Raw genomic sequence first — 16,875 nt, forward strand, 5'->3', positions numbered from 1 at the left:
CGCGACGACGCAAATCCGGTAATTCTGCAAACAGCAGCGTACTTGATAACATTATTCAGCTCGCCTTGGCTTATGCAATTTTCCTCACTGTATATTTACTATAAAATGAAATATGATATGAAATACCACTGTCTCCTTTCGTTTTCATTTAAACATATAATAGCCGCAGAAACGTACTTAGTTCAGGGAAATGTGTGTGTGTGTGTGTGTGTGTATATATATATATATATATGTATGTGTAGCAACAATCACTTTCTGGGGAATAATTAACTCAAATGAAGTGAATATTCATGAGTCTATGAATATGATGTCCTTATTGCTTACAAATATTAAATTACCCAAAGAGGGAATATTTAATCATTTAAAGGTAATCTTTACTAGAATTAATGTAAGTTATCTAGACAATCTGTTCGTCCCGCAAACTGGATGCTAGACTTCCTTATCAAAGATCAATAAACAAATACCCTTCTTACAAACTCCAAGAAATATTAATCTTCTGATCAGGAAAAACAATATTTTCTGGGTCTGTACTATTTAGATTACGGAAATTAATTCCTAGAAAACAAAGCTTGTAGCTTAGATCACAGGATTCAGGGACTTCGATCTTGATGAGCAATAAAACGGTTCAATTCAAGAAAATTATTGCATTTAATAAAAGCGGACTAAAGAGTACATAACTACAATTCACACAGAGTAAATATGAGTATATAGCAAAACAAACAATACAATTTAAACACAGATAATCAAACGAACGAGAGAGAGAGAGAGAAGAGAGATAGAGAGGGAGAGAGAGAGAGAGAAAGAGAAGGCAGATCTCAGAGTGACAATTTTCAAACAGTTAACTTTGCGAGAGACTCCAAGTCATTGGATAATTTCACAAAAGTGGAATAGCCTAGACAACCTTAAACAGCAATTTTAAGTTGCGATATAAGAAAGTACTTGCTTTGATCTGGCTCTTGTGTGTAGCTGAGCTCAAATTGTCCGTTTGTGGTAGCTTCTGCGTTGTCCGTTCCGGAGCTGATGATGCGTGAGTTCGTGGTTAACGCGAATGTAAACTTTGCCAAAAGATGATTAGACTTAAGTTCGTTTGGCTCGTGAGGACAATTGAACGAAGTCAAATATCAGAAGACAATAAAGAAAAACTAAGATAAAACGAAAAAGTAAAGAAGAACAAACGGAGAGACTTCTTGAGAAGTCCGATCGCGAACCTGGGAAACCCCCCCTCTTTCTCTGGCGGAATGCCAAGAACAAGGGTTTTCCTTTGTTTTTATGGAAAGGTTGGTTTACACCTATATCACCGTATGAACCAATGAGGTGTGAGAAACTGAGGCGGGAAAAATCTTCTTTGTCTGCTGATTTCCGCCCACTGGTCTAATTTATGGCGATGACAAAATTACACATTTTTCCTCAGAAAGATTGTACTTCTGAAACAATGCATCTTTTTTTAATTTGCCGTTGAGATTCGTCACAGTCGGGTTTCTACGATCATACAGACACCATAAACTATAACTTTGCGAGTCAGGGATACAGAGATACAGAGTTGTTCCTAACTACAGGCATATAAAGTTTGATTAATCACACAGTAAACATTATATCTATTCCACTATATCACGTGAAGACATCTAAGCACATAAAGAGATACATTTAATACATTTAGAGGTAGTTTATCAAAAGTGTTCATGTGTGAGCCAGAAATGCTCGTGTGTGTGTGTGTGTGTGTGTGTGTGTGTGTGTGTGTGTCTGGAATGTTGTCGTGCTGTGAGTAAAAAGGCAGGTGTTTGTCTTTCCTTTGATGCTCACGAGAGTGTCTCTCGATCATCTCGAAGGTGTAATAAATGTCACGAGGGCTGAGATGTTGTCGACATTGGGGCGCCCGAGTGGGGGGTTTTATGTTGGAGGATGTTGTAAAAACAAGTCCTTATATTTTTTTTTTTTTTTTTTTTTTTTTTAAGTTCTTGTCTCTGAGTGCAGGATGTGTTAGAGAGTCAGGATTCATTAATATGAAACAGATGGTTGAATACCATCCGCTCATTAGTGTTACATTCCCCCTTTGTGGTCGGATGATGCCCTGTGGTCATTCTCGGACCACACCCATCACAATGGTCGGATGGCAGGTGAATCATGACGGTCGGAGAGCAGGTGTTTGTTAGGGCTGACGACCCAGCTCGATGAGGTCCGTATCCGTTTCTGGTGTGGTACCTTCCCTCCGTGGTTTCCATCGGAGACCTCCGGTAAGGGTTGTCTTGAGTTTGGCTGCAGAGGTTCGCATCTCGTTGAGTTTCCTGTATAGGATGAAGGCCACACTAAGGGTCAGGGTGTGGCCGATGACCATGGAGATGCACAGTGCTGTGTCAGCTGCAGTCCAGGCTTGGACAACAGGTGAGGTGTTCAGGATGGGTGATCGAGACAAGGCTTGGAGGGCTGCGTCGACGGGAGCAATGTCAATGAGCTGAGGCCCCCCTTTTTCAATCCATAGTTCTAACTCTGGACCTAGGGTGAAGTTGTAGTTCTTGAAGAAGGATGGGATTTCTAGTTCTGATTGGTACTCTTCACTCGGAAGATGGTATAAGGGCCAGATCATCAAGGTGGAGGATGGCCCCTCGCGGGACTTGAATCCACATGCTCTGGTCAAGGAGGTTGACACGGGTGGCGGTGTCATGCTGGTCGTAGGTCAATGTAGCGGTACGTACTGGAGTGTTAACGAGCCATCTATCACCTACAATCTCAGCTTGCGTCTCGGTGACTTGGCTGCGAGGCTGGGCGTCGGCAGGGCAACGCGTGTCGCTGATCATGGGTTGCAACCCGCAGATTCCATCAGTATTGTCTCTGATAAACGGTTTGCTGGGGCAGAGGTAGTGGATGTCTTTAGTCAGGGTGCACATGTGCAGGTTCGGGGCTAAGTACAGCTGGGTGTTGCTGTCATGGTATGCCACCACCTCAGGGGTACGTATCTTGATATGTGTGTTATCCTTCCAGAACCCCACATTAACAATGTCTTTGAGTCTGTAGATTCGGCTCGACTCTATGATGGGTAAGTTCAGGAGGAAACTCATCTCCTTCTGCTCGGGATCCACGTAGAGGGGAATAGCGCTACCCAGTGAGTAGGCAGTGTATTTGCGTAGGATCAGTGGGTGTGGTGATGGCGGAAGCCAGCACATTTTGCACCAGGCTTAAGGGTATCAGGTATGGTGGAATTCTTCCCATGGCTAGACTGTCGATGGAGGAACTCACTTCCCGTAACATGTCAGTCATTAATGCTGTGACTAGCTGCGTTTGGGCGAAGTCATTCTGGAAGACAGTGAACAGCTGTTTCATGGAGTTCACGGTCTGGTTCAAAAGCACGCTATGAGTGTTGAGAATGACCACCGTTCCTTTCAATGTCTTTCCGATGGTTTGCAAGGATGCACTCTGTGTGGTGAGTTGCTCTTTTAGCTGTGGAAGTTCAGTCTGAATTTCAGCCACATGCCGTCTCACAGTGGCTATGTTTACTGCATTGACACTGGACATACCAATGTTGAACAGAGTTCCAACAGCAGCGGTGGCTCCGAGCAATGCTCCCAGGAAACGTTTGGAGTGGCGGTTGTGTCCACCTAATTCCGCCTGGGTAACAGTCATCTTCTCAAGTTGGTTGAGCATGTGCTTGACATCGGCCTCGGCGTGATAGAGGGAGTCCTCTGTCCAACGGGCACCGGCCCAGCTGTACTGGGCTACTGCGCGGGGGTAGTGTGCTCTGTAGACGTTGCGGGGGTCGAGTCGAACGTATACTTTCTGGGTGTGCGTCCGACAATTCGTGACCAGGAGTCCTGGTTGTTCTCTCAGTACAATGCCCGAGGCCGGGACCCGGTGTGATAATGTCTGATGGTGGCTGGCCTCTGGTTGTCTGGAGGCACAGGATGACAATCCACAGCAGCATCCTGTTACAGGCCAGAGAGAGAGAGAGAGGTAGGAAGGAAAAAGGGGAAAGAGAGAGGGGACAGGTCAGTGAGGGTTGTCCCGGGTTGGATGGGACAGTCTTTCCGCTTCGATGGCGGCGGTTGAGTTTAGCTTGCATTGGCCCCTCCCTGTCTTTCTCTGCTAGTGGCCACATGTCTCTTAATCTGGTTATGGTGGACCCATTTGAGAACTGGTTCTCTCGATCCCCGGTTTAGCTGGATTTGGTACGCAACTGGGGAGAGTTTGTTCATAATCTCATGGGGTCCCGTCCAGTGTGGTAGGAATTTCTTTGACAGCCGCTGGGGGCCCGTCTGAGTTGGCGGGGTGAAGCTGTAATACAAGACCCTGTCGCCCACATTTAGTTCTTGGTGTGATGCTTTCCGGTCGTAATATGCTTTCTGGCCTTCAGCGCTTTTTTGCAGGTGTTGCTGGGCAAAAGCAAAAGTTGTTTTCAAGTGTCTATGGAGCTCGTCAAGGTACTGGAATGTGGTATAAGTGGTGACAAGGTTGGAGTCTCCTGGTTGATACAGGAAGTGTAGTGGCAGGGTCATCTGCCGCCCAGTCATGAGTTCAAAAGGGGACACCCGTGTTGATTCCTGCGGGGTGGCTCTGATGGCCATCAGCACAAGGGGTAGTTTCACATCCCAGTCTTTCTGGTTAGCAGACACATACTTTTTAAGCATGGCGACCACCGCTCGGTTCGATCTCTCTACCTGGCCGGACGCGATTGGATGGTGGCTGATGTGAAGTTTAGCTTGTACCCCTAGGCATTTCCAGATCTGTTGCATGATCTCGGCCGTGAAGTGGGTACCTCTGTCTGAGTTGACTCTCAGTGGCAATCCGAACCGGGAGAAGATATGGTTCATCAGGAGGTATGCCGTGGTTTGGGCAGTGTCATTGGGTGCTGGCAGACACTCTACCCACTTGGTAAACTGGCACACCACAGTGAGAAAGTACTTGTTGCCTCTTGTTGACCTGGGCAGGGGTCCTACCCAGTCAATTTGAAGGTCTGACCACGGGAACGTGATCCCTCTGCGTTGCAGTGGGGCTCTGTGGTTTGGGTTTGCTGGTGTGAACTGGCAGCACACAAGACATTCTCTGACGTACTCTGCCACATCTTGCTGCATGCCGGGCCAAAATGCCACCTGTGTCAGTGTGTCATACGTGGCTCTGGTACCGTGGTGTCCAGCACATGGTGTGTCGTGGGCGTACATTAGTAGTACCCCCCTTTGGCATCGTGGCACCACGAGCCGTGGCGCTGTGCTGTCATCAGGTGCAAACCACAGAATGTCGTCCTGTACGCGCAGCATGTGTCTGGTGTTATATAGGTGTCGGAGGCACGAGTCATCAGTGAGCTCAGCCTGAGTGATAGGGTGGTTGGAGGGGTCAGAGAGGTGGTTAAGAATTGTCTTTATGGCAGTGTCAGAGGCTTGCATATTTGCAATGTCGTTGTTGGAAATCTGCGGAGTTAGCGATAGCGGCTGTGAGGTGGGCACTGCCACAGGTGAAGGTCGTTTGCTGTGGGTTAACACTGCAACATTGGGGCTGGGTGTGGGTTCTGGGGGTGACCACACCTCCCCATGTAGTGCGCCTGTTTTGGCGAGGGCGTCAGTTTGATCATTTAGGTATTTGTCCAGACCTGGTAACTTCGAGTGTCCTTTTACCTTCTTCCAGTACACAGTTATATTGTGTGTTTTTTGTGATGTTATCACATTCCTGGAACAGGTGTTGGTGTTTGACTGGCTTGTTGTTTGCCGTTTTAAAACCATTCTGTTTCCAGCCTGGAAGGTGGCACACAAAACTGAGTCTGGCATAGTTAGAGTCTGTACAGATGAGGATTTCTCTGGTGTCATGGGCTGATGCGATCTGCAGAGTTATGAGAATGGCTGCTATTTCTGCATATTGTGAAGACTGGGGACCTAATTTGAAGTGTTGTGGGGGCACGGCTGGTCGTTGACCCACAGCACTCCTGCACCTGCCTTAAGGATGCCATCGTGGTTGTAGGAGCATCCATCGACATAGGCTGTGAGCATGCCTTGACACGCATTCTCTTCAAAGTACCTGTGACAGGTTGGTTGTTGCTGTTGGGGTTCTTGCACGCCCATTGCTTCTGCAGGTGTGTTATCAGAGCAGTTTTGGCATGCGGCCAGGCCATTGCCCAGTGCAGACTTGTGATTCTGTGCATACCGTGCCTCAACATTGCATCCTTGGAGAGCCATTAACCATGTGGCTATGTGTGAATTGGTGACCACGCCATCTCGGATTCGTTGGCTGTTGAGGAACATTACTGGCTGGTGGCAAGTCTCTATGATAACTTTTTGTGCTCCAATGTAATTGGAGAATCGCTGAATGGCCCATACAGTGCAGAGCAGAGCTTTTTCACAGTCTGAGAACTTACACTCTGGTGGAAGCAGTGTATTGCTGGCATAGGCAACTACTTTCTTGTCTTGGTCATGCCGTTGGTACAGGCCAGCACTGAGACATTGGTCAGAAAACCCAGCTTCCAGGTAAAATTCCTTTTGTGGATCGGGGTAAGCAAGACATGGAGCTGTGCATAAATGTCTATTTATTTCTTTCATGGCATGTTCTTGAGCCTTCGACCAGACGAAAGGGCAGTCTTTTTTTAGCAGAGCTGTCAGAGGTCTGGCAATGTCTGAGTAGTTTTCGATGAACTGTCGAGAGTAATTGCATACCCCTAGAAAAAACTCCGCAGCTCAGAGATGTTAGTGGGAGGCTTGATGTTTTGAATGGCATGAATACGGTTTGACTGTGGTTCAATGCCTTGGGATCCGATGAGCAGGCCCCACGTAGTTAACCTTAGTTCGGCACCACTGTCCTTTGTGGAGGGCGATCTTGGCTCCGGCGGTGGATAATTGGTTCAGAACATAGTTTATTTCTTTCAGGTGGTCGGCCACCATTGTGCTTTTCATGGGAACATCATCTACATAGATCAGGTTATCTCTCATTCTAGCATCTGGGCAGGCTTTGTTCAGAAAGATGTTGAATTCAGCTGGTGAGTTGGCGTAGCCAAACGGACACCTGTTGAAGGTGAACTGTCGGTTGCCAAATGTGAACGCCAGCTTGTGTTGGTCTTCCGGGTGCACCGGAATGGTCCAGAATCCAGAGGCCACATCAAGTGTAGAGAAGATTGTGGCTCCTCTGATTCGGGGTATTTCTTGTTCTAGCTGGGTCATGGGCCATCGTGACAGCGGCACCTGTTGATTCAGTTTCCTGTAGTCAATGGTGGGTCGCCATTTGCCGTTAGGTTTGAGGACGGGCCAGATGGGGGCTGAGTAGGTGCTGTTGCATGGACGGATGACACCTTTCTCAAGCATAGATTCGATGATCTCCTGCACTGGTTCGTGTGAGGCGATGGGAATCTTGTACTGTTTGACAAAAGTGGGAGGAGCATCAGGGTGCGTAGGGATGCGCACCGTGTGGAGGCTGGTGAGACCACAGTCTAAAGAGTCTTTGGCAAAGGATTCTTTGAACTTATACAGAACTTGTCTGAGTCCTTGACGATCCGTATCGCTCTCAAGTGCATTAGCGTCTTGTAGAATTTGCTGCACTTGAGATTCAAAACCTGGGTAAGGCTCCTCCGTCGGTGTGTCATCAGTCGGTTTGGTATTGAGAGGTGTAGTAGGTTCATTAGTCTCACCGACGCTCTGGTGGGAGACTGTGTATACTGCGAGGTGTTGGTCCTCAGTCAGCTCCGTTCTGCACACCTGGTCTTTGGTCACTAATATGACCGATGTGATGGCGATGAATTTGAAGGGTGCAGTGAACAATGTGTTGTCTGTACTCCCTTCGGGTATCAGTGCAGGTGGAATGGGCCCAATGACAGGTAGTAAAAGTTCAAAGTCATGAAAGTCATGGCTCACTAGCCATCCCATCCTGTAGGCCTTGGGAATGTTGATGTCAGTTGCCGTGCAGTTGTTGAAAAGGATGTAGACAACACTAGATGACACTTCAGTGAGGGGTGTGGCTTCCAGTGTGAGTCCGAGTTCCACACATTCAGGTGAAGGTTGGAAGAAACCCAGCGTGTGGTTTAAGGTTTGACCACATCGCATGTTGAGCCGAATAGCGACCCCTTTGGTGTAAGCTGGTACCACCGTTTCCTGTTCGTTGACTAAGGTGCAGACCTCTGGGATGGTCTGCCCTGACATGAGGTTGTCATGGTTGATGGAAACGCGTGGCTGCAAAGTCAATGGGGCCCATACAACTTCATTAAAGATGTCCACATGAGCCTTGAGGCGAATCAAGATGTCTGCTCCAATGTAAACATCGTGGGGCAGGTCCGGAAGGACCAGGAAATAATGAGTCAGGCAACGGTAATTCCATTTCACGTGCAAAGCGCAGATTCCTCTGGCAGACACCATAGAGGATGGTTGTGGGTTCAAGGGGAAACGGGTGCGCTTGCTGGCATACGGAAGGTCCGGTGTCTTCTCAATGATTGCATTGTATAGTGAGAGACTAATGGCTGAGTTGTCTGCCCATATGGCCAGAATAATGTCCGTTGTGGTTACATCATGCAGCTGCAGTTCAGTCTTGACCTTGGGGCCATAGGTATCAGAGTCTTTGGTGGCCTTGAAGGTGCAGAGGAGCGAACTTAAGCCTTGGCTTGTTGTTGAGGCTGTGTACCCATGGCTGACTGCTGGGGTTCCCTTGACCTCTGTGACCTGACAGTCTGGCTCTGTGGGAGTTCCCGTTGGGAGTCTGGCCGTGGGAGTTCCCTCTGTGACCTGACAGTCTGGTGCCGGCGACCTGTGTGGCTGGAGGGGAAGAGGTTCTCGCACTTGAGCCCAGACTTTCAGCTGTTTGAAGTAAAGTCTAGTAAAGGCTCAAAGCGATCTAGCAGGTCTTTGCCGATGAGAAATGAATAAGTGTTCATGGGTGAGACATAAATAGGATGTACTAGACTCATAGGACCGATCGTCAGGTGGATGGGAGCTACGTTTCTAAGCTGGATGTCATTTTGGCTGTATGACTGTACATTCAGCTCCCAAGTGTGGAAAAAGAGTTCGATTCTGTCTTTGAGCTTCAAATTTGAGCTTATCAAATAGTTCAGCCGAAATCAACGTGAGGTCTGAGCCTGTGTCCACAAGGGCTTCGAGTCTCATTTCCTTTTCTAAGGTGATGGTTAGGTAGAGTTTCCGAGTCGATCAGGTTCCCCAGGAGTTTTGGTGTTGGGGCTTTTTTGATCGATCAGTCAGGTATGCAGTTTCGTTGTGGGTACAGATAACCAAAACAGCACTGGTACCTCAGTGTGGGATGATGCTTTCTGGTCAGGAGGTGCAGACGTTGACTGAGTGGGTGCTGCTGTCGTTTGATGATTCAACAGTTAGTTCAATAGTTTGTGGTTGAAAAGCAGTGTTCTGGGTGCTTGGTTCAGTTGCGGAGACTTCGGGAAGGGCGTTGGCATAAGGTTTAGTCATGCGGTGTCTGGTTTATCCTTCTTGTCTTCCTTGTGAGGTTTCTTTTTAAGGAACATTCTCAGTACATTCAGAAGTTCTGCAGCTTCAGACGTGGCTTCACTTTCCCTGTTAGATGTGGGTTCAGCCTTGAGCTTCCAAGCATCACGTCGAGAGTGTTCCCCCTCCCGGCTCCCTGGGCTTGGTGTTCTGGAGGCTGTTGGTCGGCTATTTCTGAGTCGCCGGCTGGCTTCCCAGACGGCCCCCTCCTTTTGGTTGTGGGAGGGGTGAGGCTGGTCCCAGGATCCTCCAGAGCGGTCGTTCTGGTGCCTCGGACGGGCACCACCACGACCGCGCTGCCCTCTGCTGGCTTTGAACGGTCTTGACTCTCGGTGCCGGGTTTATAACTGTGGTGCTGTTGGGCGCCCTCTAGGGTCAACTCTGAATAGGACAGGGCAAATAGTTGGGTGTTTTACAGTCTTTTCTGACACAGTCTTTTGTTTGGTGTAAGCCTTATGGGCTAAGTCGCGTAACTGTTGCGTTGACATGCAACGCGGGCATGCGAACACTCCCAAATGGTGGCTTACAGTAGGATGGAGGTTTCGAAGAAACAGAGTTCGGAAGTTAACGTCTTCCTCCATGCCTGGTTCATTTCGTGCTCCGAAGTAGGCACGTCGCAGTCGGTTATAGAAATTCGGTGGGGTTTCAAGTCGACCGAGCTTGAGGTCCATTGCGGTTACTAACCCTTGGTCTGATACTGGATCAGAGAATTCACGCACCAAAGCTTTTCGCAGTTGCTGGTAGTCTGTTTTGACAGTCTCTGGTTGACGGTCTAAGAAACTGCGTACCTCATGACTGGACGTAATTCTGAGCAGGTACAGTTTGTCCCAAGTGGTTACGTTGGCGACAGTTTGTAAGTGAAAGTCTATGTCTTGTAAGTAAGCGTGAATGTCATGGCCTCCTGCAGGATCTGGGTTAAACGTAGGGATGTTTCTAGCCAGCTTGTCCAGTTCTTTGGGAGCCATGTGTCCGTGGCCGGTGACCAGGACTTTCTGGAAGGGTTTTCCCTCCCCCGCTGCTGACAGGGGTTCGTGGAGGCTGGTTGGTAAGTAAGTAAGTAAAATTTATTTGTATAGCACATTTCACAGATAAAAATCACAAAGTGCTTCACAACAATAGGTAGAATCCACAACACTTATAAATACATTACAGCACATAACCAAAATAAACAAAAGTACACATTTTGAAAAGCAGGCTTTCACTCCCTTTTTCCAGCTCTAAGTTCTTGGCTGAAAGGCTTGGGTCCACTGGCCAGGGGAAACTCTGTGGAGTGTGTGTTTCCTCTTTCTGTTCACTTTGCAGTCTATAAGAATGTTTCAGTTCTCTGTGAACGATGTCAAGTTCATCTTTTAGAAAGTTTTTATGCTGCGTAAGGTCATGGATTTCAGCTCGGGCCATGTTCAGGTGATTTTCATAGGCCTTAGCTTTAGCATCTCTTTCTTTCAGTTCGATTTCAGCCCTTTCAAGGAGGGCTTCAGCTTGTCGGAACTTTGCCTCGAGTCCCTCTCGGGCTTCTCTCTCCAAATGTTCTCTTTGGTCTGTGTCCAGACGAAGATTCTCCAGGGCATTTTGAAGTCTGTCTACTTCCTCCTGTAGCCCTGGGTCTGTGGCATCCTCTTTCTCGCGCTGGTGTTGGGTCTCGAGAAGTAGCTTATCTAGACGGCTCTGGGTGTGAGCCTGATGCTTCCGGGCTTCCTCCGCTTGAAGTCTTAGAGTTGCAGCTTCCTGCTCCAGGTCGAGGTAGCTCTTTTCGCTGAGCCATGCCTGGGTGATGAGGAGGTGAGCTAGGGTCCCGGTGATCCTGGCGAGTTCTTTGTGGGGGTAACTCTGTGTCGGATCGTGTGCCATCAGCTGGTCCATCTCAGTGTCCAGTTGTCTTTGGCTCAAGTGCTGCAGGTCACTGGTGTCCGTGGGCAGGAAGGGGGTCGTCATCGTTTCCAGCCATGTCGCTAGCTGATCCCAAGGGACTGCGGGACTGGATGAATGAGACATCCTGGCTCACTGCGGACGAGAGAAACACAGCACACACACAAAGAGGCCAATGCAAGTTTGTTCTCTGGCTAACGAGCTATCGTATGGGCTATGCCGTCTATAAGAATTTCGGCTAACTGATGCAGACAGTTAGGCGGGTTCAATTACGGGTCGGCCCAAAATAGAGACTTTGACAGATTGTAGCCTCGTGGGTCACCTGGTGACACCGGCTGCTCGGTTGTCGCTCTACTACTTAGCTCTCCTTGGGGTCTCTCGGTGAACTGTAAGAAACAAAATCACAACAGCATGAAAAGAGAAAAGAAAATTTAAGATAGGAAAGAGCACAGTGAAAACAGAAACACCAAATAAATTGGTCTGCAATGAAATGGAATGAATACGAATGCTGGAAGTGTTAGGAAGAGAATAAAGGGGCTAAGCCTGCTACCTTTCGCAAGAGTTTCTGCTAGGGCCTACAGCACGTGTGGCTATGGGAGTAAGAGACCTAGGAAAAGGGTGTGGCTTAGAGAGGAAAAGTGGACCAAACACTTAACACATATCCGGGGGAATATCTAATATTCTGTGCCTTATAATAAGTGGATGGGTCTTATCACATTTGGTTCACCTGGGTGAACTGATGTCGCTCAGGTGAAAACCAGCGGCGCGGGCAGACTCCCTGGCGCTCCCAAACACTCAACCGCAGTGTCCCCGGCCCTCCGTTACTCTGTGTCGCGTTGCGCCCTCTCAAACAGCTTGTGACTTTTAACACAACCTGACAGCACTGCAAAATTGGGCTGTTCCCTAGAACCCTCTCGAAAGAGAGTGGCCCCCTTTTAGGCCCTGGTTTAGGTACTGGTCCCAGAAATTGTGTTGTTTGTGTCGGCTGGACTGATTGACTACCTTTGGAGTGCCAAATTGCTGATGTCTCCACTGCGTGCCGCAACGACGGACAGAGATAAGAGAAACCAAGTTTCACTCACAGCCAGTGTCGGTAAAGCTGGTCGGCCCCCTTGCTCACTGGAAACCTGAGATGACTGTCCAATCACTAAGGGAGTTCCACAATCAAATACACAAAGGATGAACAAAGGAAACTTAAAGTGAATTAAGATTTGTTTTGTTTAACATCAACTAAGTGAATATATATGTAGAAATTAGAGGCAACAGCTGTACCTAATTATGATAAACAGTCAACAGTCAAAGGCAGGAAAATTTGTCTAACATAAAATAATATTCGCACGAGCAAAGCTGTAAATGCAAATAATTATTGAGAATTTAGACGGCCTAATTCAACAACCACAGAGAAATAGAAATTATCTGAAACGGCCACAAGATGGCGTAATTTCACTCATGCAGGCTGAAGTCAGAAGGCGAGGCGTAATTTGAGACTTCTAAACACTTAAAGGACGCCCTCTGGTGTTTAGTCAGCGGAATTAAAGACAACTTCAATGTGATTTAGAATCTGAGCGTTTGTCAGGCTGATTTTCTGCGTCAAAATCACAACTAAACAAACAGACAAAGGTTTTAGGACCTTTGCGGTGCTATATTACACAAGAGCGTGAGGCAGGATTTCTTCGCTGCAAAAACACGCAAATGTGAACAACAGGAATTTTCTGTCTGTTGCACTCCCATACACATTTATCAAAATAGCACTTATGATTTAAATGTTTTAGGTTTAAAATTGGGTAGCTAAGCCAATTTTTCGACCAGGAGTTTTATCGTTTATTTTTGAATATCACTGTGGTTCACCACGAATTCAATAATGATATGTAAATACAAGGCCTTTTACAACTGAATCAGAGGAACATCGCTCTGATCAGATTTACGTATTGCAAAAAGAGATTTCTTCGTCTTTTAATAGGCGGGTTATTAATATTAAAATGTTCTCACTGCAGAGAGATCTTGGTCTTCTCTTAACAGGAGACTTTTAACATTTATACTGCAGTGTACTTTCATTAAAAATAACAGTGACTATACTGTTAGGTTTTTTTTAGAAACTGTTAATGTGCTGAACAGCTGGCTTTTGTGCCGAAGGACTTCGCCCGAAGTGTGACTTAACTCACAATTCTAAAATGCGCATGCATAATATTAACATCCAAAAATACGCATGAATATGAATATGAATATTGCTCACAGAAACAAAGTTTGAACGCTGCCCAAAATAACTCCACCATAAAATATTTAGCAACAATCACTTTCTGGGGAATAATTAACTCAAATGAAGTGAATATTCTTGAGTCTATGAATATGATGTGCTTATTGCTTACAAATATTAAATTACCCAAAGAGGGAATATTTAATCATTTAAAGGTAATCTTTACTAGAATTAATGTAAGTTATCTAGACCATCTGTTCGTCCCGCGAACTGGATGCTAGACTTCCTTATCAAAGATCAATAAACAAATACCCTTCTTACAAACTCCAAGAAATATTAATCTTCTGATCAGGAAAAACAATATTTTCTGGGTCTGTACTATTTAGATTACGGAAATTAATTCCTAGAAAACAAAGCTTGTAGCTTAGATCACACGATTCAGGGACTTCGATCTTGATGAGCAATAAAACGGTTAAATTCAAGCAAATTATTGTATTTAATAAAAGTGGACTAAAAATTACATAACTACAATTCACACAGAGTAAATATGAGTGTATAGCAAAACAAACAGTACAATTTAAACAAGATAATCGAACGAGAATAGTAATGAGATAGAGAGGGAGAGAAAGAGTGAAGGCAGATCTAGTTTTTCTGCCATTTTTACAGCCCTAGTTTGATTATGGTTGGAGTGTTAGTGTTCATTTCGTTAACGAAGTCTATGACGAATTATGTTCGTCAACAAAGTTTTTCCCACTGATGAAAACAAGACAATAATAAGTTAATTTAGACTCATGGTAACTGAGTCTAAATGAACATGCAATATTGTTCACGAAAAAAGTTGAGACTAAAATGTAGGTAAAAGAACAAAAACTTTACCAAAACATTTTTATTTTTGTTGAAAAAAGTGGAGCCAAAACATTTCTGACTGCTGTACAAGACTATTATGCAAGTGTTCATGTTTGCGGTTGCCAGATATCAAGAGCTCAAATCCCCCAATCAGAGCTTTTCTGTTAAATGGATACAAACTCTGCCCGTCTTTTTTGTTTTTTGCAATCTGGAAACCATTTATATACGCTCTCTCTCTCTGTGGAGACGCCGTGATCTTAAAACACCGACATACAGTACTGTACACGTAAGCTGGAGTTCAGCGATCTCCGTTTGAGGTGTTCTGCTTAAATTAAAGTGGCATTCAGCCAGTCTGAGTTCTGTCATGGATCTCGACTGTATTGTCAGAGGTTGTGCAAGTAATGTTACAATCAGCAAACCACAATCACAGAGCGGCAATAAGTCTTTTTTACCATTGTTTTAAAAGAGAAACATTAATGCAATTTGGAATTATTAATAGGAATTTCTCTGTTATGGTATTAGAGAGTAGGTTTTTATGACAGTTTTCATCATATAGACAGGGTGAGTGTATATCTGTAGTCTCTGGTGTTTATTTGGCCTCTAATTGATATCCTGTTATAAATCTGTACACTAGATGAGGTAAAATAAACCATGCATATGATTCGATATTCTGTTGATTTCTGCTTATTAGTGAAAGAGCAACTTCTAATAAAATAAATACATTTCCCAAATAACAAAAATCATTGCAGTTAAAATTAAGCAAAATAATATTTTTTATATTTTATTTGCATAGATTTATATTTTAACCATTATACAGTAAGATGGAAATATGAACAAAATGTCTAAGTTTCCACTGACTAAAACTAGACTAAAATGCTCAGACATTTAGCCCTGGTTTCACAGTTCAATTAGGACATTTAAGTAATTTTTATAAACGTGCCTTAGAAAAAAACATTGCTGGTGTCCATCTTGAGACAAAACAAAGACATTGATATATTTTAAGATCAATCAGTGCAAGTTTCTTTCAGTTGAAACAGCTCAGATTTACATTTCAATCTGAGACTAGGTTTAAGCCTTGTTTGTAAAACTGGGGGTTAGTTGACAAACTAAAACAGGACAAGTTGACTAAATATGATAAAAACTAAAAGTTACATTTGACACAGGACTAAGAGTAAATTAAAAATAGCCTAAGAAATAAACACTATTGGAGCTAAACACTGCAGGACAGTGGCAATCCAGGACTGAAGTCTCGGATGTATGTGAATAAAATCCTAAATTCTGGTCATCAGAATGAACTATACGAGGAGCTGAATGGGATTAAATATTCTTTCAAGTAATCATGATAACTGAAGTGAATGCATTTGAAAATAAACAATAACCAATGAAAATGACATCTGGAGGATGGAGTAAACCAGGACAATTGGTGATACATAAGGCAGTGGTGAGTTCTAAAGGGGCAACGAAGAGTAAACCTGCACAGACTGTTATATACAACATTAAGGGGTTGAAGATTGGTAACTGTGCATATGGGTATTGAATGAAAGATTAAAATCTAGCCAGATATTTAAATGGCCCAACAGCCACAATTGGCAATAAATCCATGAATTTGAGATTAAGGTCAGTGGGAACCTGAAATCTACTAAATTTGTAAAATAACAGAGTAGGATTTAGTCTTATTAAGAGCGAGTTTGTTGGACAGCAACCAACATTGAACTTTATCAAAGTTGTGATGGAGAGAATTATGAATTTCAGTAATGTTAGAGTTGGAGCAATAAATAACAGTGTCATCGGCATACAGTTGAATATTACAGTTAGTGCAGGTAAGAGGAAGATCATTAATGAAAATAGAGAACAAAAGAGGCCCAAAAGAAGAACCTTGTGGTACGCCTCTCTCTATAGTTCTGGAATCTGAATGACTGCCTCTAAAGAAAATACACTGTTGACGGTGATGAAGGTAGGAGTTGAACCAGAGAAGGGAGGACCTGTCAAGACCAATAGAATGTAATTTGTCCAGGAGAAGATAATGATTGACCATATCAAAAGCTTTAGTAAGGTCAATAAATACAGCACCAGTAAACATCAAACATCAAATCCATTAAAGATGTCATTAGTAAATTTTAATAATGCGGAGATTTGGATAGTTGATTAAAAATTAATTTCTCAAAGACTTTAACTATGGAATGAATAATTGAGATAGGTCTATAATTGTCTAGGTTGTTAGAATCACCCTCTTTATGCAATGGAATGACTCTGGCACATTTCCAGGCAAAAAGCACCTCACCAGTAGTAAAAGATAAGTTAAAGAGATAAGACAGAGGAGAAGAAAGGACATGGGATGCCAACTTAATGAATTTAGCTTAATTGCCATTTAGACTAGCACCACCGTTTGAGGAAAGTCCACTTATAGGCTGCTGCACATCAGTTGAACTGACTTCTCTAAAAGAGGAGCTCCCAGCAAGCTGGATTGGAGGAGACAACGGAGTGAGAAGGAAATTATACTTGAGGTGTTAATGAGAAATGCTGACTAAAGGCATTATCTATAACAATCGGATCATTTGACATTTC

This window comes from Cyprinus carpio, unplaced genomic scaffold (genome assembly GCF_018340385.1).
Source record: "Cyprinus carpio isolate SPL01 unplaced genomic scaffold, ASM1834038v1 S000006502, whole genome shotgun sequence".
NCBI classification, from domain to species: Eukaryota; Metazoa; Chordata; class Actinopteri; order Cypriniformes; family Cyprinidae; genus Cyprinus; species Cyprinus carpio.